Raw genomic sequence first — 20,877 nt, forward strand, 5'->3', positions numbered from 1 at the left:
TGTCAGTGGAAAAAGATTGCCGGCTGCAAGAAGCGCAAGTGATTGTTTTCTTTGACCATAAACCTGCAAATGTAGGGTGCACAAAAGACTGTCAGACTCTGTGGTGCTGAAAAGTTGGTGGTTCAAGCCCCTCCAGTATGCGTGTTTCAGTTTTTCCAATGTAAACATCATCACCATCGCTAAAGAAGATGGCGCAGAAGGCTCCACAGTCGAAACGTTGTGCTTCTTTTCTTCTCTTTTCAGCATGGAGTAAACCTTTGCTTTATCCTTTGCAGCCTAAGCATGCTGACGCAGCTACCTTTCTCTTAACACGCCTCAATCATTATTCACCAAAACGATCAGCAGAATAAGTCGCCTTTGTGGTGATGTCACTCCTCTGCTTCACAAATGTCCTTAGTGACGGACCATTTCTTTCTGCCATTTTTCCGGAGCGGTTATTGATTGCTCCATCATTTCCCTCATACTTTCCATCCCTAGATTGAAAAAAAAAAAACAGAAACAGGCTGACAGGACGACAATCAAATTGCAAAAACTCATCAAAGCACTCGATAGAGTATTTGAATCCACAAGTAGCTACGAGCAACTTTGTCCTGGCTTGCATGAAAGTCGGAAAATGTCAAAAAGAAAAAGATGGTGGCTTTTTCATATCTGTTCTTTTATTTTTAGTTCGTTGGCTCATCTGTCCATTGTCCTCCTGCCTGGCTCTTGACCTGTGACTGTTTGAACGCACACAGTAGACTTTCATGCAGGGGATTTGTCCTGAGCCTCTGTGAAGGACCCACCCACCCCCATAAATAACTGCTCTAGAAACACATGAATGCAAAACTAAACCACAGCTTAAAGAGGAGCTTGTCATGACCGCCAGGCAGTTAAGACCAACTCTTAAGCAATCTAAACAGCACCAGCAGAGGGTGATTATTAACAAACGCCGCCGCACGAGTTAACCCACCTGCACACACTCCACCGTGGGGTACGCAGTGCTATTTTTACCATCTTTACTTGCTTCCCGCTGGTATTGAGTCTACTCCTTGAGAGCTCTACCTGGCGTTTTTTCCATTACCTCGTTTATTCTGGATATTGGACTCCCCTTCTGCCTTTTCGACTTTGGACCTCGCCTCTCACCTCGGACTGTTTGCCACCAGTGTTCTCCCTGGATTACGACTTACCTTACGCCTCTTGACCACGAAACAAAGCAAAGCAGAGCAAAACAAAATGAACAAACGAAAAGCCCCACGTCCCGCACTTGCGTGTAACGCCGTTACGTGCCCAAGCGGTATTGTACTTCATCTTAGCACTGCACCCCGGGGCGTACGGTATATGGGAACGAGCACACGCCACAAATCGTCTCGAATCACTCCCTACAGCTGTAAGGCACCTTGAAGCGTGCACCCCCAACATTTTTCTTTGCGCATCTGTGAAAGGTAAACTCTTGAGCAAACTCTGAACCAGCTCTAAGGAAACTAATCCGATTAGACGTTACTTTGACTCATCCTTTAAGGGAACCTTGTTAATTGGAGAAATCAATGATTTCGAATGAATTCTGTATGCGTTAAAAGACAGCTATACACAGAAAACATGCAGGACACTTCTCATGATGTTTCCCGAGCCGAAACACAGTGCGTTTTTCCAAGCCCTCTGACAAAGCCCGCCCACTGAAAACTGCAGCAGATCGTGTAAAGACGTTCAACTTTGTAACTACTGCACGCACAGGAAGCAGAATAAATTCCTCTTTTCAAACTGTCAAAGGTTTGCTTTGCGAACACTGCAGGACATCGCACAATCTCTTTTGAATGGGGACAAACGATTTCTTATGGGGCACAGTAAGTACAGACGTTTAAAAAGCTCCACTCATGCCGACGATGCAGCATGAAGAAGCGCAACCTAACGTTTGCATTCCTAGCAAATTCCTTTTATTTTTTGATAAATAAAGACAGTCTTGTTTAACAAACAACACACACAACATTTTACATTGTCAATTCAATTCAAATCAATGTATTTCTATATAGCACCTTTCACAACAAGGTTGTCCCAAGGCACTTAACAATGCAAGTTGTTAAGAGCCTTGTGTCTAATATGCCGCCTAGGTAACGTGCTGTCTCTTTGAGGCAGATGTTTAAATCCTCTGAGTTAAGTGCTGAAGTTATAGTAGTCCTATCAGTATTGTTGCCTCCGATCAACAGATCCTCATTTTTCTCAGAGTTGAGTAACAAAAAGTTTTCACACATCCAAGTATTTCCTTCCTTAATGCATTTAACTAAACTGATAATAGAAGAGTTGTCGTTTGGTGTAAACAAAATGTTTATTTGAGTGTCATCAGCATATGAATGAAAGTTCATATTATTTTTTCATATTATCCTACCTAGCAGCAGCATGTAGAGAGAGAGAGCAATATTGGTCCCAGCACTGATCTTCTGGTACCCCAAATTGAACTGGTGACATTGATGAACAATTATTAGATATTTGAACATAATGAAAACGATGAGTAAAATGTGAAGTAAACCACTGAAGGACGGTTCCAGATAAGCCAACCTCAAACTCAAGCCTGTGTAACAAAACAGAGAGGTCAACCGTGTCAAAGGCAGCTCTAAGATCTAGAAGCAAAGCACAAGCACTGTTGCATTCCCTGCATCAGTAGCTAAGAGAATATCATTTACGACTCTTGTTAATGCAGTTTCAGAAACCAGACTAAAATTTCTCAAGTATATTATTTGAATCCAGATATGATTGACGTTGGGCAACAACTATTCTCCCAAGACTTTTAGATTGAAATGGGACCTTTGAGACAGGCCTGTAGTTGTTAAGAACTTGTTGATCCAAATTTGACTTCTTAAGAGCGGTCTAACAACCGCTACCTTAAATTGATCAGGTACAACGCCTGACGCAAGCGATGCATTCATCATACTAATTATAGGTCCTGCCAGTCCTTCGAGGGAATCTTTGACTAGCTGAGTGGGGATGGGATCTAGCGAACAGGTGGTTGACTTTGTCTTACGTCTGTGTTTATGAGTCCACCATAAGAAGAAATCTGAACAGGAGTGGTGATCATGCGAGGTCACCATGGAGGAAACCACTGCTCTCCCCCCCAAAAAAACCACCACTGCCCCTCTCAAGTTTGCTAAAGACCACATGGATGTTCCACAGCAACTCCTGGAACAATGTTCTGTGGACAGTGACAAAAGTTGAACATGTTGGTAAATGTGCACAACGTTATGTTTGGAGATAACAAAACACTGCATACCAACTCCAAAACCTCATCCCACCTGGGAAGCATAGCGGAGGCTGTACGGCTTGCAATCATCGAGGGACCGATGAATTCCAAGATGTATCAGGAAATTCTACAGCAGAATGTCAGGGTGTCTGCCTGTGATCTAAAACTCGAAAGACGCTGGGTCATGCAGCATGACAAAAACAAAGGAGTACATCAACAACAGAGTGGCTGAAACAATAGAAATTCCGTATTTTGGGATGGCCGAGTAAGAGTCCTGACCCCAATCCCATTGAAGTGCTGTGGCGTGATCTGAAGCAGGCCGTTCAGTGCAAGACATCTCCCAACTGTATGTGAGAGAAAAGCAGAGACGCTCACTGAGTAAGGTGGGGTTGCAGCTTTGCAAATCAAAAGGACATTTGTACGCTCAAAAAGGGACAGTAGCACCCCAGATGGGACTCGAACCCACAATCCCTGGCTTAGGAGGCCAGTGCCTTATCCATTAGGCCACTGGGGCACACTGGGTTGGGTCGATCACGCTGATGAAGAGCCAGTTTTTTTTTTCCTTTGCTTTTTCAAAGGGATCCCCAAAATTAGGAAAGTTAGGCAGCAGAAGGTTTACTGTGACCTGAGAAGGACCGGCATCCAATCACGGTGGTACACACACACACGCTCTCACTCATCTGAGCTACACGGCTACCAAGATGATCTCAGGTGCGCCGAGCTGGTACGGAACATATTGAACTGATCGACGGCGAATTGTCTCTCAGACAGGCTTTTCACCTCTGAGCTCCCTGACTGACAGTAATCAGCTAGGTAGTGAAACAGTCAGCTGCTTCTAAGCCTTAAACAGCTGCATCTCGGCGCTTCCACAGAGAGATGATTTGAAAGCCAAACATCGCCCATTGGGAACACCTTACTATCACTAGTTTAAGAGACTCTTAAGGTCTTGCAGAGGTGCCTGTCTAATAGCATGCGCTTTGCAAGCTATAGGTGTTTAGGCTGAGGCAGAATGCCTGTTAACAAAATGTTTTTCTAAAGGGGCCTCGCACTCTTTTCCAAGCAATGGTCACCATCCCCACCGAGTGTCACAATGTAGTCATGTCCTAGGACATCACCTGTTAGTCTCCATTTGTCTGCCACCAACACTTTAGGTTAAGGGGTCACAACCGCACCCCAAAGACCAGAGGAGCCGTTGGCGTTCTGGCGGCGCAGATTGGGCTGAAGGTGGGGCGCTTGAATCTCGCTGTTGGAGGCCGTCTGAAACTGACCCAAGCCTTTCCCTTGAATTAAATGTAAATAAATAAATGAACCCCAGATGCACATGGAATCAATCACGTGTTTCCTTTGAGCCGTTTCAAAGACTGCTCCAGAGTTTACCTTGCACAGATGCGCAAAGATTAATGATGGGGGTGCACGCTTCCAGGCGCCTTACAACTGTAGGGACTGATTAGAGACAATTCGTAGCGTGTGTTCGTTTCCATATACGCCCCGTGTTGCAATGGTAGGACAGAGTCAAATACTGCCTCGACACGTAACAGCGTTATATTAAACCGCAGGACTTGAGGGCTGTTTTGTTTGAATGTTCAAGGCATTGGTAAGAGCGTAGGTCAAGGGCCATTGGTGCATCTCCTGTAACTGGAGTAAAAATGCTATTCAAAGTGCAGTGACTAAAATCGTCGTCCACATGTCTCCGTTGTTGATTGCTTTCAGTCTAAGAACGTTCTGTTTTCATGTCCGAACGGGGAGACTTTATCATTCCAACTTGAAGCCAGCCTTAAGTCCTCTGAGGCGCATTTGTCTGCTAGCATGCATTTTGTGAAAGTTTTTTTTGTTGTTGTTAAACGGAAAGCGACTTTGAAAAAGGTTTCCGCCGCTGCCCGGCACTCTATGTTAGACTGCATCAAAAAGGCAGTGGCGGCGGTGGTGGCCGAGTGGTTAGGGCGATGGACTAGAAAGCCATCGGGGTCTCCCTGCGAAGCTTTGAGTCCTGCCGCCTACGGTGTCGTCGTGTGTCTGCGCAACAAAGGAAAAGCACCTGTTTTGCTTTTCCCGCAACTTTTAAAACGCGAATGATCTGGATTTCTACATGATTGGCTCTTAAAATGTGATCTGATCTTCATCTGACGCATAATAATAAATAAAGACAGTCTTGTTTAACAAACAACACACACAACATTTTACATTGTCAATTCAGTTCAAATCAATGTATTTCTATATAGCACCTTTCACAACAAGGTTGTCTCAAGGCACTTAACAATGCAAGTTGTTAAGAGCCTTGTGTCTAATATGCCACTTAGGTTACGTGCTGTCTCTTTGAGGCAAATGTTTAAATCCTCTGAGTTAAGTGCTGAAGTTATAGTAGTCCTATCAGTATTGTTGCCTCCGATCAACAGATCCTCAGTTTTCTCAGAGTTGAGTAACAAAAAGTTTTCACACATCCAAGTCTTTCCTTCATTAATGCATTTAACTAAAGTGATAATAGAAAAGTTGTCGTTTGGTGTGAACAAAATGTTTATTTGAGTGTCATCAGCATATGAATGAAAGTTCATATTATTTTTTCGTATTATCCTACCTAGCAGCAGCATGTAGAGAGAGAGAGCAATATTGGCCCCGGCACTGATCCGTCTGGTACCCCAAATTGAACTGGTGACGTTGATGAAGCAGTACAATTATTAGATATTTGAACATAATGAAAACGATGAGTAAAATGTGAAGTAAACCACTGAAGGACGGTTCCAGATAAGCCAACCTCAAACTCAAGCCTGTGTAACAAAACAGAGAGGTCAACCGTGTCAAAGGCAGCTCTAAGATCTAGAAGCACAAGCACTGTTGCATTCCCCACATCAGTAGCTAAGAGAATATCATTTACGACTCTCGTTAATGCAGTTTCAGAAAGCAGACTGAAATTTCTCAAGTATATTATTTGAATCCAGATACGATTGACATTGGGCAACAACTATTCTCTCAAAACTTTTAGATTGAAATGGGACCTTTGAGACAGGCCTGTAGTTGTTAAGAACTTGTGGATCCAAATTTGACTTCTTAAGGAGCGGTCTAACAACCGCTACCTTAAATTGATCAGGTACAACGCCTGACGCAAGCGATGCATTCATCATACTAATTATAGGTCCTGCCAGTCCTTCGAGGGAATCTTTGACTAGCTGAGTGGGGATGGGATCTAGCGAACAGGTGGTTGACTTTGTCTTACGTCTATGTCCATGAGTCCACCATAAGAAGAAATCTGAACAGGAGCGGTGATCATGCGAGGTCACCACGGAGGAAACCACTGCTCTCCCCCCCAAAAAAACCACCACTGCCCCTCTCAAGTTTGCTAAAGACCACATGGATGTTCCACAGCAACTCCTGGAACAATGTTCTGTGGACAGACATGACAAAAGTTGAACTTGTTGGTAAATGTGCACAGCGTTATGTTTGGAGATAACAAAACACTGCATACCAACTCCAAAACCTCATCCCACCTGGGAAACATGGCGGAGGCTGTACGGCTTGCAATCATCGAGGGACCGATGAATTCCAAGATGTATCAGGAAATTCTACAGCAGAATGTCAGGGTGTCTGCCTGTGATCTAAAACTCGAAAGAGGCTGGGTCATGCAGCATGACAAAAACAAAGGAGTACATCAACAACAGAGTGGCTGAAACAGAAGAAATTCCGTATTTTGGGATGGCCAAGTAAGAGTCCTGACCCCAGTCCCATTGAAGTGCTGTGGCGTGATCTGAAGCAGGCCGTTCAGCGCAAGACATCCCAAAAATATACATGAACTGAAACAGTTTTGCATAGAGGAATAGGCCAAAATACCTCCTAACTGCTGCTCAGGTCTGACCAGCCGCTACAGAAAGTGGGGATTGAGGTTTTTGTCATAAAGGAGGTTCCACTAGCTCCTTAATATAAGGGTTCACGTACTTTTTCCATCAATGACCTTGATTGTTTAAACCATTTGGTCAATAAAGAAACAGCAATGTCAAATGTTGGGCGTGTGTTGTTTGTTAAATCAGACTCTCTTTATTAATTATTATGACTTAGATAAAGATAAGATCACATGTTAGGAGCCATTCATGCAGAAATCCACATCATTCCGAAGGGCTGTTTACAAAAGTTTTTCTCCCAACTGTATGTGAGAGAAAAGAAGAGACGCTCACTGAGTAAGGTGGGGTTGTAGCTTTGCAAATCAAAAGGACATTTGTACGCTCAAAATGGGACAGGAGCACCCCAGATGGTACTCAAACCCACAATCCCTGGCTTAGGAGGCCAGTGTCTTAGCCATTAGGCCACTGCGCCACACTGGGTGAGGTCGATCATGCTGATGAAGAGCCAGTTTTTTTTCCTTTGCTTTTTCAAAGGGATCCCCAAAATTAGGGAAGTTAGGCAGCAGAAGGTTTACTGTGACCTGAGAAGGACCGGCATCCAATCACGGTGGTACACACACACACGCTCTCACTCATCTGAGCTACACGGCTACCAAGATGATCTCAGTTGCGCCGAGCTGGTACGGAACATATTGAACTCATCGACGGCGAATTGTCTCTCAGACAGGCTTTTCACCTCTGAGCTCCCTGACTGACAGTAATCAGCTAGGTAGTGAAACAGTCAGCTGCTTCTAAGCCTTAAACAGCTGCATCTCGGCGCTTCCACAGAGAGATGATTTGAAAGCCAAACATCGCCCATTGGGAACACCTTACTATCACTAGTTTAAGAGACTCTTAAGGTCTTGCAGAGGTGCCTGTCTAATAGCATGCGCTTTGCAAGCTATAGGTGTTTAGGCTGAGGCAGAATGCCTGTTAACAAAATGTTTTTCTAAAGGGGCCTCGCACTCTTTTCCAAGCAATGGTCACCATCCCCACCGAGTGTCACAATGTAGTCATGTCCTAGGACATCACCTGTTAGTCTCCATTTGTCTGCCACCAACACTTTAGGTTACGGGGTCACAACCGCACCCCAAAGACCAGAGGAGCTGTTGTCGTTCTGGCGGCGCAGATTGGGCTGAAGGTGGGGCGCTTGAATCTCGCTGTTGGAGGCCGTCTGAAACTGACCCAAGCCTTTCCCTTGAATTAAATGTAAATAAGAAATGAACCCCAGATGCATATGGAATCAATCACGTGTTTCCTTTGAGCCGTTTCAGAGACTGCTCCAGAGTTTACCTTGCACAGATGCGCAAAGATTAATGATGGGGGTGCACGCTTCCAGGCGTCTTACAACTGTAGGGACTGATTAGAGACAATTCGTAGCTTGTGCTCATTTCCCTCTATTCCCCGTGTTGCAGTGGTAGGATGACGTAAATTCCTGCTTCGACACGTAACGGCATTATAATCAAGTGCAGGAGCTGAGGGCTTTAGTTTTGTTTCGTTTTCTATGGCGTTCGTAAGCGCGCAAATCAAAGGCAATTCCTGCGTCTAACACGAATGTAAATGCTTTTGAAAGTGCAGTGTGGTGCAGCTTGTAAAATCCTTGTCCACATTTTTGGTTTGTTGATGTTTTTTCTGTCTGCCAAAGTTGCATTTTGACATCCGGACTGGGGGACTTTATCATTTGAACGTGAAGCCAGCCTTAAACCCTCTGAGGCGTGTCTGTCTGCCGGCACGAATCTTGTGAAAGGTATTTTTTTTAACGGAGAGCAACTTTAAAAAGGTTTCCGCAGCCAAATCGCAGTCCGTGTTTGATTATAGGAGGAATGCGGCGGCGGCGAGCTCGCATTTGTCGTGCTCGAGTGGTTAAGGCGATGGGCTCGAAATGCGTTGGGGCTTCCCCGCGCAGGTGCGAAACCTGCTGACTCCGGCGTCTGCCGCACGTCGCCTTGTGCCTGCGCGGCAGAGGCGAAGTGCCGCTTTTCCTTTCCTGGTACTATAACAACGCGAAATCGCTTGGACCCGCTGCCATGGAAATCAATTCTTCAGATAACTACACATTTTGCGTTCGCACCTCTGGTGCTCTACTTATGCCTTTGAAAACCTAATGAATAAAGCTGAAAGAACCGACACGATATGTAGGTGCTGGTAAAGCACGCAGTAAAGAACTGTTAACAGCAAGGGTTTCAGTGGGTTAACTGAGGAGAAGGCGTGATCGCTAATTGTTGACTTTTTATTTGGTGTTAGAAACACTCTTACTGTGCATGACGTGCAACAAATGTAGCCACAGAAATTGCATCACGCTTTCATGTATGCTATTGCAGACACCAACGTTGCCTAGATAGAAAACCGAAAAAGCCGTGGGTTTGCTTGCTGGTCTGAAGGATCTCTCTTCGAATCTCTATCATTTGTCAATGGAAGTAAAAGGCGCTGCAATCTCATACGTTCAGAATCAAACCCGCAGCTGTTGTTCGACTTTTTTTTTCTTGACTAATTACAACTGAGTGTCGCATGAGCAGTTACATAAACTTGTCTGGTATATTTGAACACAAATGCCGTTCTTCAATTAAAACTAACAGTACATTGTCAGGGACATTCAGTTCTATACAAACAAGAGACAGACAAGAGAATATTTCTACCGTTCATGTGGACTACGTGTTGACTTACTGATCGGAATAATTGAAAGGTTCGGGCTCATAGCCGATGCAGTGCGTGCTAATTAGAACCGCAACGCTAAGCTCTCAGCACCGTACTGAGCCCAGGTGTTTTTCTAAAGCTGTCAGGTGCAGTTCATTTACATGAAGGAAATATCTTACTGGGTACGATTACAATGCAGTAAGTAGCACAGACTACTTAGGGAGTAGCCCGATGTGTTTAAAAACAACCCGAGCCAGGCAGGAGTCGAACCTGCAATCTCCTGATCCGTAGTCAGACGCGTTATCCATTGCGCCACTGGCCCTGGTGTGACACTGCAGGACTGTAACCCAGTGAGATGAGCACTGCACCTAGTAAAATATTACCCCCGGTCCATTCTTTTCCAAAAGTGAGAAACACCTGTTTTCTACATTTTGTCTGTTTTAAAACCATATCTCTTTAAACCAAACCAAGAGTTTGTCTTTTGCACTGATATTCTGATTCATTTCGATTTCAAAGAAAAAAAAAACATTATCTTCCAAAGCATCATAAAATTGTCCATTCTTCCAGACTCTACTTCTCTCTTGTAGTAGTACAGCAGACCTTTCCAGGTGAGCAGATCACAGAGTCCGAAATATGCTTCCTCCATCAAGCAAAGTACCTGAACATGACTCTGTCTTCATAAAAGCGCCCCTGTAATAAAGAAATTAAATCCGAAATCAAGAGGGCAGTTGCCTACTGAAGTTCAAGAAGTCATCAATTTTAACCCAGCAACACATTAAAGGCTGCATCTATACAAGTACGATTCTAGAAATGCTCACCAGATTACGTTTTAAGAAGGAACTGTGCCTCAGGTTCCGCCGAGATCTTAACTCGGATGGCAGGATTCAGAGTCCGGAGTGTGGACTGATGGCGCACGGAGGGTCCATATACTGTGGATCCCTCAGTGATCTTCCGCGTGTTCAAACCGCCAGCGTGTGACTCCCCTGTCCCTGTGACCTCATTGCTCTGCTCTCGCCTCTGTGCAGCTGAGCCCGACTCATGGTAAAGTGGAAAAAAATATGCCCTCATCGTGGGATTTACTCTGGATCGAGGATAGATGTCACTTTTTTATCGTTGAACAGGATGTATGTGATGTGGCGACTAGGTTCAATATTGTATCCTTTTAAAAGATTAAGGACTGGGGTGAGCGTGATTTACCACCCTTTCAGCTAAGAACCCGACATGAGCACCGTTTAAGCTGCATAGACTCGGTCGTTTAACTCTTCTCCATTAGCAGGGTTAAGGTTAAAGAAAAAAAACATTGCTGACTTCTTTTTTTTTGCCAGCCGCTAGCGCTGATTAGCAATGTTTGTATTTCATGTTTTGCAAGTTCCATCCATTTTAAGAAAAACAAGTCGCGTTAAAGACAGGAAATGAATACTTGCATTTAATTAAGTCTAGCCGTAGGCGGTTGTCTGTAAGGACCAGTTCTGTTCGAGAAGACAGAACAAAGAAGGCACCACTGGGATTCGGACTCAGGATCTCCTGTTTAAGAGACAAGCGCTTTAACCAACTAAGCAACGGCGCCCCGGTAGTGTTGTCCTTTTGCAGCCACTTGGACACACCACTCAGACACATCTGCATTCGGTGTGTGCTCCGCCTGCTCGCTGAGCAAGTTGCCACCTTTACATACAATAGCAACATCGACACCAAGAGAAAGGATGACAAATGGCTTTTATCTGGAACTTTTCATGTCCAAGGAGCTCAATGTGCTTTCTGTGTACAACAGGGCCACTGAACTCCACAATGGCCACTGAACCACAGCAGTGGCTTGCTGGCTTGACATCTCCCAAGGAAAATGTTGAAATCGCATGTGGAACAGGAAAAGGACCCTTGAGTACGAGGGAAAAAAAAGAAAAAGATCATCTGGAGCGCGCCAACCCATGTCTGGACAGCCCAGTTTCATCGACGAGGTGGCCGAGTGGTTAAGGCGATGGACTGCTAATCCATTGTGCTCTGCACGCATGGGTTCGAATCCCATCTTCGTCGCTCTCTACGTTTGACGTTGGCTCTCCTTTTGTTTGCTCCAGTACTAGAGCCTTACATTTTCTAGCGGTGGCTGAACATGGTATAGTAGGCTAACGTTGGTATCGAGCAGTGGTAGTAACAGTATTTACGTGCCGCTGCTGCCAAGTGGCTCTGGGTTGAGACCGCGTTTTCACTTACTTGCAGCACAAACGGAGAAAGCGATTTTTGACAGTCTCTCGAGAGACTGCGCTAGGTGTTTAGGGATAGACTTTGTCAGTTCCCCCTGGGATGATGGCCTCTCAAATAGTTTGTGATTCCTCTAGACGTTTATACAGTAGAAGCCTGCTTCGTGGCTTAAATCCAAGCTAAGGAAACGAGTTAGAGGTCTGATGCAGAACTGCGAATTCAATGAAGGGGAACACTACAGTACATTGCACTGTATGTGTGAGGAAAGCTGCCCCCTACTGTTCCTTGTCGACCGAACAGAGGACTGTAAAGGATACCGCCAAGAAACTTTAGGATGCTGGTTGGAATCCAGCTCCAAAGAAGCCCCTTTGGGTGTTATGTAATCAAAAAGTAAGAACAGAGAATCTCCCTTTGATCAAAAGCGCAACAGAACTGTTTTCCGTGGAGCAGGTTTCAGACCCGTAGACCTGTTTTATTTGTAGGGCAGGGCGCATTCCCAAACGCGAATCTCCTGTTTTAGAAATGCTTTGGGCGGCGTGAAGTGAAAATAAGAAGTGGGCTCCAGATGCACATGGAAGCAATCAAGTGTTTCATCCGAGCTGTTTCAAAGACTGCTCAACAGCTTTCCTTTTACAGAGGCCCAACGATTAATGATGGGGGTGCACCCTTCAATGTGCCTTACGACTCTAGGGAGTGATTGAGACGATTCGTAGCGTGTGTTCATTTCCCTCTATTCCCCATGTTGCAGTGGTAAGATGACGTAAATTCCTGCTTCGACACGTAACGGCGTTATAATCAAGTACAGGAGCTGAGGGCTTTTGTTTTGTTTCGTTTTCTATGGCGTTCGTAAGCGCGCAAAACAAAGACAATTCCTGCGTCTAACACGAATGTAAATGCTTTTGAAAGTGCAGTGTGGTGCAGCTTGTAAAATCCTTGTCCACATTTGTGGTTTGTTGATGTTTTTTCTGTCTGCCAAAGTTGCATTTTGACATCCGGACGGGGAGACTTTATCATTTGAACGTGAAGCCAGCCTTAAACCCTCTGAGGCGTGTCTGTCTGCCGGCATGTATCTTGTGAAAGGTTTTTTTTTTAACAGAGAGCGACTTTAAAAAGGTTTCCGCAGCCACCTCGCACTCCGTGTTAGATTATAGGAGGAATGCGGCGGCGGCGAGCTCGCTGTAGTCGTGGCCGAGTAGTTAAGGCGATGGATTTGAAATCCATTGGGGACTCCCCGCTCAGGTTCGAATCCTGCCGACTACGGCGTCTGCCGCACGTCACCTTGTGCCTGTGCGGCAAAGGCGAAGTGCCGCTTCTCCTTTCCTGGTACTATAAAAATGCTACATCGCTTGGTCCTGCTTCCATGGAAAGCAGTTCTTCAGGTAATTCTACTCTCTTACCAAAGCTGTTAGGTTCCTTTCCGTGGTGAGATGGGTTGTCATGCAACGCTGCCACATAGTGCCGACAGACAAGTGTGTTGCGGGAGAAGAGAAAAGTGTTTGAAGATTTAAGAGTGTCTTAGGTGGAGCCAAAATCAAGTGTCACAAATGCAAGTGGGAAGATTTCCAATGTTTAATATGGTCAAAATAAGCGGAAGTTACCAGCTGGTCCGGCACAGTCTGCCATGCTTTTGTCATATACTGTAAAGTGGTGTGGAACTGGGTGTCGAACTGGAGCCTCACCATTTGCATATGTGAGGCTCCAGTTATACATCGAGTGTCACATTAAATGACAAAAATGAAGAGAGTTAAAGCACCTGGAGAGGTTTTCTTACAACTTTTGAGCTGACACAGTTTTGGAAAATGTTTCCTTCACGGTGCACTGAACAACATAGGCAGCCAAGAGTCTCCAAAACAAAACAGAATGGACAGATAGGAGAAAATTCCCACTCGTCCTGAAGTTCCCAAAATCCAGCACTGAGCGTAAACAAAGTGTCTAAGTAGCGTGGGAATGCTAACCCTAACCCTAGCTGGAGTTTGAGCAATCCGGCACTGAGCGTAAGAAGATGAGTCAAAGTAACGTCTAATCGGATTAGTTTCCTTAGAGCTGGTTCAGAGTTTGCTCAAGAGTTTACCTTTCACAGATGCGCAAAGAAGAATGTTGGGGGTGCACGCTTCAAGGCGCCTTACAGCTGTAGGGAGTGATTCGAGACGATTCGTGGCGTGTGCTCGTTCCCATATACCGTACGACCCGGGGTGCAGTGCTAGGATGACGTACAATACCGCTTGGGCACGTAACGGGGTTATATGCAAGTGCAGGACGTGAGGGTTTTCGTTTGTTCGTTTTGTTTTGCTCTGCTTTGCTTTGTTTTGCTTTCCATCGCGTTGGTAAGAGCGTAAATAAAAAGGCGATTCCTGTGTCTACCACTAATGTAAGAGCTATTTCAAGTGCGACGTGGTGCGGCTTTTCAAATGCTTGTGGGCATTTCTCTGTTGTTGATTCTTTTTTTGTGTGTAACAAAGTGGCATTTTCATGTCCGGACGGGGAGACTTTATCATTCCGACATGAAGCCACCCTTAAGTCCTCTGAGGCGTGTCTGTCTGCAAGGCTTGTATTTTGGAAATGTTTTTTTGAAACGGAGAACGACTTTGAAATAGGCTTCCGCCGGCGCCTCGCGATCCAGGTAAGATTGTAGCAAGAACGCAGCGGCAGTGGGGCTTGCTGTAGTCGTGGCTGAGTGGTTAAGGCAATGGACTAGAAATCCATTGGGGTCTCCCCGCACAGGTTCCAATCCTGCCGACTACGTTGTCCGCTTTCAGTCGGTGTGTTTCGGCACAAGCAAAGAAGCGCGCCTCTTTGCTGTTCCTGGTGGTTTTAAAACGCCCAATCGCTTGTACCCGCTGCCTTAGAAATAAGTTCTTCAGCGTCCGCAAATGGCATTTTGCAGCTGGAAGCAGATGTCGACGCGTTTTGCACAGAGCACCAAAAAAGCGTCTTTTTTGAAGGCCCAGGCACTGAGCATTGGTGGTTCAGTGGTAGAATTCTCGCCTGCCACGCGGGAGGCTCGGGTTCGATTCCCGGCCAATGCAGTGGCTTTTGCAGCGAGCGGCTCCATCACTTGCATCCCCTTGCAACTCGCAACTGAAAACCCACTGAAGCTAAGCAGGTGTGAGCCAGGTCAGTACCTGGATGAGGATGAGCTACAGGGAAAAACAAAGCTTCCAGCTGGAAGCGGTGTTAATGGTGCCGGCGGGGGGGCGCTCACCCTGAGGTCTGTGCGGGTCCCAATGCCCCAGTATAGTGACGGAGATGCTGTGTTGTAAAAGGGCGCTGTCTTTTGGATGAGATGTAAAACCGAGGTCACAGCGCTCTGTGGTCATTCAAAATGACCACCAAAACCTTTGACAAAAGCTCTTGGTAATTGATGGTCTTCAATAATGCTTCTCCTTTAGGTACATTTTAAATCAGCTGAAAAATGCTGTGAAATGGGGGGGCACTTCAGGCCAGTGTAGGATTTGGGTTACAAGAACCATGAAACTGCACGAGAAAGCCCGTACACTGATTACACGGCTTTCTATTCAAAGGAGGACAAAAGAAATTCCCTGAGTTTGATTTTTTGCAGCACAGAGAGGAGCACTGCCGTGAGGCTGGTTAGCTCAGTTGGTTAGAGCGTGGTGCTAATAACGCCAAGGTCGCGGGTTTGAGCCCTGTACGGGCCAGGTCTAGGTCCAGGTCCAGGTCCCTGTTTGTGAAACAGGCAAATGACTGTCTCAGGGGCCCATTCCTCATTCTCAAGACACATGTATGCAGTATGTACACCGTGCATTGAGCAATAGGGACTGAATACACCACAGGTAAGGTTAGAAGTCATTCTGAGGTGCCACAGGTGAGGGATACAGCTAGGCATCCGAAATGTAGGGTTTGAGACCCTTCAGGAGTACTGCATCCTTTGAGACAGACCCGTGCATGTTAAACAAATGATCATTTCTTTCGGCATTAGGGACTAAATATACTAAACATATGATGCTAAAATGTTATTTTCACATATATTAATGTAATAAATGATTGCTTATGCTTTAGAAACAAATCTAATTAAAATAAAAGCTTAAGTTTTGTATTTATCTTGTACCATAGAACATGATTTTCTTTGTATTTCAAGCCCACAAAGTGTCCAAATGACGCACTACATGATATAAGGAAGATTATCACATGCATATCGGTATTATCTTTCTTATGAAAATGCATTCCTTTCATTACCTTTTACTTTTTAAAATGAACTCAAATTGAGTATAATGTAATAATTTAAGTAGAATAGATTCTAATAATATAATGATCCAGTGTTTTGCACTACTTCACTGCTTCACTGCTCTATGCCATCTGGAAATAAATCCTCAGACTGCTTACTGCCCTGGGCATGTACCAATAAATTAAAGGAGCACATCTGTTTATCACTGCGTTGAAGCAGGAGACACACAGTCTCTGCAAACACATCCTAGATACAGTGTTCCAGCACCTTTGACCTCATCCAGAACATATCATTTCTTGAAAGGGATTGCTGTCCGAATGCACATCTGAATCCCAAGCAGAATCTCTAGTAAAATACGATCATTTGTGAAACAGGCAAATGACTGTCTCAGGGGCCCATTCCTCATTGTCAGACACATGTATGGAATGCTTTCACCGTGCATTGAGCAATAGGGATTAAAAACACCGCAGGTAAGGTTAGATGTCATGTTCTATGATCATTTCTTTCAGCATTAGGGACTAAATATACTAAACGTATGATGCTAAAATGTTATTTTTACATATATTAATGTAATAAATGATTGCTTATGCTTTATAAACAAATCTAATTAAAATAAAAGCTTAAGTTTTGTATTTATCTTGTACCATAGAACATGATTTGCTTTGTATTTCAAGCCCACAAAGTGTCCAAATGTTCTATGATCATTTCTTTCAGCATTAGGGACTAAATATACCAAACGTATGATGCTAAAATCCTGAAAAAAGGATGTGCTCCATCTCGTCAGTAGATTGGATTCCAAAACTGATTTGGGTCAATATACATTACCTTTGAAATTAAAGTACAGTCTACTGTAGGGAACCATCAACTTAGAAAGCATTGGCCTTCCCTGGGGGTCAGGTAGGTGCAAAAGATAAACCTTTATCCTATCTTTATCTTAAGATAAGTGGCCAAGCAGTATTTTTCCAAGTTTCACCAAGCACATCATGTTGCCATAGTAGACAAAGTTCTATAAAATGTTAAATAACTTTTAAAAAAAGCATCTTGGTCTTACAGTACTGTACAAGGTGAATTAAACTGTCCCTGGTAATAAAAAGTAATTAGAAGCATCTCAGAAACTTTATCTCTAGAAACATTAGCTGTTTTATATCATGTAATTTAGTGTGATGTTGTCAGAATTCAAGGACATTATCACACACAGAAATTGGTTCAGTTAAATCTAAAAAACACAGCTAAACATGGGTTTAAATGTAACAGAAGTCTTACCTCTTGTCAAAAGATTTAATTCAAGAAGCGATGTAATAAATGATTGCTTATGCTTTATAAAGAAATCTAATTAAAATAAAAGCTTAAGTTTTGTATTTATCTTGTACCATAGAACATGATTTTCTTTGTATTTGAAGCCCACAAAGTGTCCAAATGATGCACTACATGATATAAGGAAGATTATCACATGCATATCGGTATTATCTTTCTTATGAAAATGCATTCCTTTCAAGAGTTGGGTTTTTCAGAGAATCAGAAAATGAGTTTGTCAGACATTACCGCTTTTGAAAAACATTTAAAGGTGGTCATTAAAATTTTGTACCACGACCAGGGTGATTGAAAATATTTTACAACGGGGCCCACACCACCTAATTCTAAAATACTTTTTGTTCTACTGCATGAAGAGCATTTTTATGGGGTTTTAAATATTAAAGCTTTTGTGGGGGCGGCATATTTTTGCACTAACTACCATGCGGCGTATAGCCACAAGAACGCACACGCCTGTGTTAAAGCTTGTAAAACCTGTTTAGATCCCCAGTGTTGCGAAATTGATGCAGAAATTCAGAATTGCCCGGCCTGTAAGGTCTTTTGTCGTAGCTCTCAATGTTTGGCGAGACACTTTCGGAATGCAGCGACGGGTGTTAGTAAGTGTGAGCGCAGGGTCTTTTGTGAGAAATGTGAGGTTTATAACCTCTCTAGTCACAAATGTAAAGAGAAACTGTGCTCGCATTGTAACAACGTGATCGACACCCCTGACACACATTTGTGCTACATACTGCCTTTGGACAACCCCAAAATTTCAAACAAGTACATTTTTTTTTACTTTGAATGCATGCAAGAAACGGGGACACACATACCAAATTACATCCATGCCCTTCATATTAACAATAAATGAAGCTGGGAATTTTATGGTGAAACTTGTCTAAAGGATTTTGTGTGTAAATTTATCGATAGACGTTTCAAAAACCATACATTCATATCGCACAATGGCAAGGGATATGACAATTACCTAGTAATCAGACAGTTGTAAGATGAAAAGATGGACGTTGAACTAATTAATCAGGGTGGTAAGATAATGTGTATGACCGTAAAAGCTCTGAACATCAGATTTATCGATTCTTTAAACTTTCTACCTATGAAATTAAGCAAACTGTCGGCCGCCATGGGGTTCCCCGGGGGTAAGGGTCATTTTCCACACTTGATGAACACTTCAGAAAACCAAAATTATGTCAGCCCGATGCCGCCGCCAGAACTTTACGGCGTTAACTACATGCTGCCGAGGGAGAAAGCCGAGTTTTTGGTTTGGTATGAAGAATGCAAGGGAAGTGTGTTTAACTTACAGAGAGAGTTGAAACGTTACTGCCAGTTGGATGTGGCAATTCTAAGAGAAGGCTGTGTCAGGTTTTGGGACGAGGTCATGAATATGACCAGACAGACACGCGTGACTGAGTCAGGGGCCGCCTGCGTTGTGTGCATCGACCCCTTTCAGTTTGTGACCATCGCTAGTGTCTGCATGGCCATGTTCAGACTTATGTTTTTACAGGAAGAGACGATAGCGTTGCTACCCCATGACAATTACCACCACCAGCAAAAACGATTTTCTACACCCAGCATTCAGTGGCTTATGTACATCGAACACACAGAGCCCGTTAAAATCCAACACGCGTTAACCACGGCCGGTGAGTTCAAGGTTGGTCAAAGCTGAAAGCTCAAAGCTGAAATAAATGTATAAAATTTGGCTTGCATCATAGCAGTTGAGCAATAAAGTCTGTCCTAATTAAAGAGTACCCAAAGTTTGAAAGTACAACATAGAATAAGAATAAGAGAAACGGCAAAACGATTTTGTGTCATCTTCCCCATTCACACTATTTTATGTGCCATTTTTTTGCTTATTCACATACTATTTTAATCAAAATAATATTAAGAAAGATCTGTGTGTATTCAGATAGTATTATTATTGTTCATACTTACTCGTCAAAAGAGGATATCTGAGATATTTGCGGATATACTTCTACGTTTGAAAAACGTGTCCAAAATGGTGACCAACGAATACTAGCAATGCATTGTGGTATATAACCGGAAAATATGCTGGGTTCGTATAATCAACGTCGAATTGCAACCGTAAAATCGACGACATGAATAAACGCATATATAACGTCGAAAACACATCTAACACAGTGCCTGAGGCTTTTTACTGTATGTATCGTGTGTGCCGCAACTAGGAGTATACGGCACTCTGCACAGTGTACGAAGTAAATTATTTTCGCAGTAATTAATTTATTATATTTACTATATTTATTATACACGTGTAAATAAATTGCTGCGAAAATAATTTACTTCGTACACTGTGCAGAGTGCCGTATACTCCTAGTTGCGGCACACACGATACATACAGTAAAAAGCCTCAGGCACTGTGTTAGATGTGTTTTCGACGTTATATATGCGTTTGTTAATGTCGTCAATTTTACGGTTGCAATTCGACGTTGAGGCGACGTATATATACGTATAGCCGTACGTTCGCCGTAAATATACGTATATTCGACGAATCAATGCCCACTGGGAACAAGCTCGCTTCTTTCTACCATGATGTCACCATGACCAAATCTGTCTTTAAACACCTTGCTCAGTCTCTAACGAGACTGTCAAAAATTGCTTTCGCCGATTGTATTGCAAACCGGCGGAAGCGGGGTATTGGGAAAAGTTTTCAACTAGCAATAATCACGCCTCGGCTAACCCTCACAGGCTACGATACTGCCACTGCGCAAAGCTGACGGTTGCCAGGCAACCGCGGGGATCCTATGGAAATCGTTATCAATCGTCTCATGGCATGTCGTTGCTGTAACGCTTCATATTTGTCGTCTTCTTCTAGCTTGAGGTTTTGAAGAATTTCATGACAGACAAGGGCTCCGTTGGGAACAAAGAAACCCGTTGATTCTTTTCAGCAGCAGAAATACAACCCTTTAAATACAAGATGACAGAACAATGACGAAGGGCATGCCGGGAGGAACTCATGCACTACAGAGGAAAGGGGGCGGGCACGTACAGTTCACATTCAAGCCACAAGTACTCTTCTCGGATGTTGCACAAACAAATCCTAACGTCTTGAAAGCATTGCGGGATGTTTGTGTCCCACTTCCCGTGGCTGCAGGATGACTGACACGAACGGACAAACACAATCTGTGGCGTTTAGCGTGACATAGTCTTGCAGGCATCGTGCTGTCTCACTGCAATACTATACCGCTGGAGGAAACAGTCCATCTGGCCATGAAACTCATTTGAACGTCTAGCTACAGCAACTAACAATATCATGATTTATTCAGGATGTGTGGAATCAGCACGTCCCGGAGATAGCTTCCGAAATCGTGAGCATTCTCTGGTGGTAGGGGCGTTCAAGATGGCGCTCAGGTGGGAGGTAAAGTTTAGTGGTTGAGGATTTTTTTTGAGTTTTTCATGACCTAAATGTTAATTTTTGCTTTTTTTGACTACAGAAAAATAAGGACTTAACACTACTTGTTTAAACTTCAGTTATA

General features: G+C 43.8%; 6 non-coding genes across 6 annotated transcripts; 3 read left to right on the forward strand and 3 right to left on the reverse strand.

The window, feature by feature from the left end:
• Positions 1-3,649: 3,649 nt before the first annotated feature.
• Positions 3,650-3,722, reverse strand: trnar-ccu (transfer RNA arginine (anticodon CCU)). The gene has a single exon. It is a non-coding gene; the product is annotated as a tRNA-Arg (tRNA).
• Positions 3,723-9,957: 6,235 nt separating this feature from the next.
• On the reverse strand, positions 9,958-10,030 carry trnar-acg (transfer RNA arginine (anticodon ACG)). Its single transcript has one exon. It is a non-coding gene; the product is annotated as a tRNA-Arg (tRNA).
• Positions 10,031-11,654: 1,624 nt separating this feature from the next.
• Positions 11,655-11,736, forward strand: trnas-gcu (transfer RNA serine (anticodon GCU)). Its single transcript has one exon. It is a non-coding gene; the product is annotated as a tRNA-Ser (tRNA).
• A 1,343-nt stretch (positions 11,737-13,079) lies between these two features.
• trnas-uga (transfer RNA serine (anticodon UGA)) lies at positions 13,080-13,161 on the forward strand. The gene has a single exon. It is a non-coding gene; the product is annotated as a tRNA-Ser (tRNA).
• A 1,695-nt stretch (positions 13,162-14,856) lies between these two features.
• Positions 14,857-14,927, forward strand: trnag-gcc (transfer RNA glycine (anticodon GCC)). The gene has a single exon. It is a non-coding gene; the product is annotated as a tRNA-Gly (tRNA).
• A 5,047-nt stretch (positions 14,928-19,974) lies between these two features.
• On the reverse strand, positions 19,975-20,116 carry LOC138236871 (U4 spliceosomal RNA). Its single transcript, XR_011188851.1, has one exon. It is a non-coding gene; the product is annotated as a U4 spliceosomal RNA (small nuclear RNA).
• Positions 20,117-20,877: the final 761 nt, after the last annotated feature.

Source organism: Lepisosteus oculatus, unplaced genomic scaffold, assembly GCF_040954835.1.
Source record: "Lepisosteus oculatus isolate fLepOcu1 unplaced genomic scaffold, fLepOcu1.hap2 HAP2_SCAFFOLD_94, whole genome shotgun sequence".
In the NCBI taxonomy this organism is placed as follows: Eukaryota; Metazoa; Chordata; class Actinopteri; order Semionotiformes; family Lepisosteidae; genus Lepisosteus; species Lepisosteus oculatus.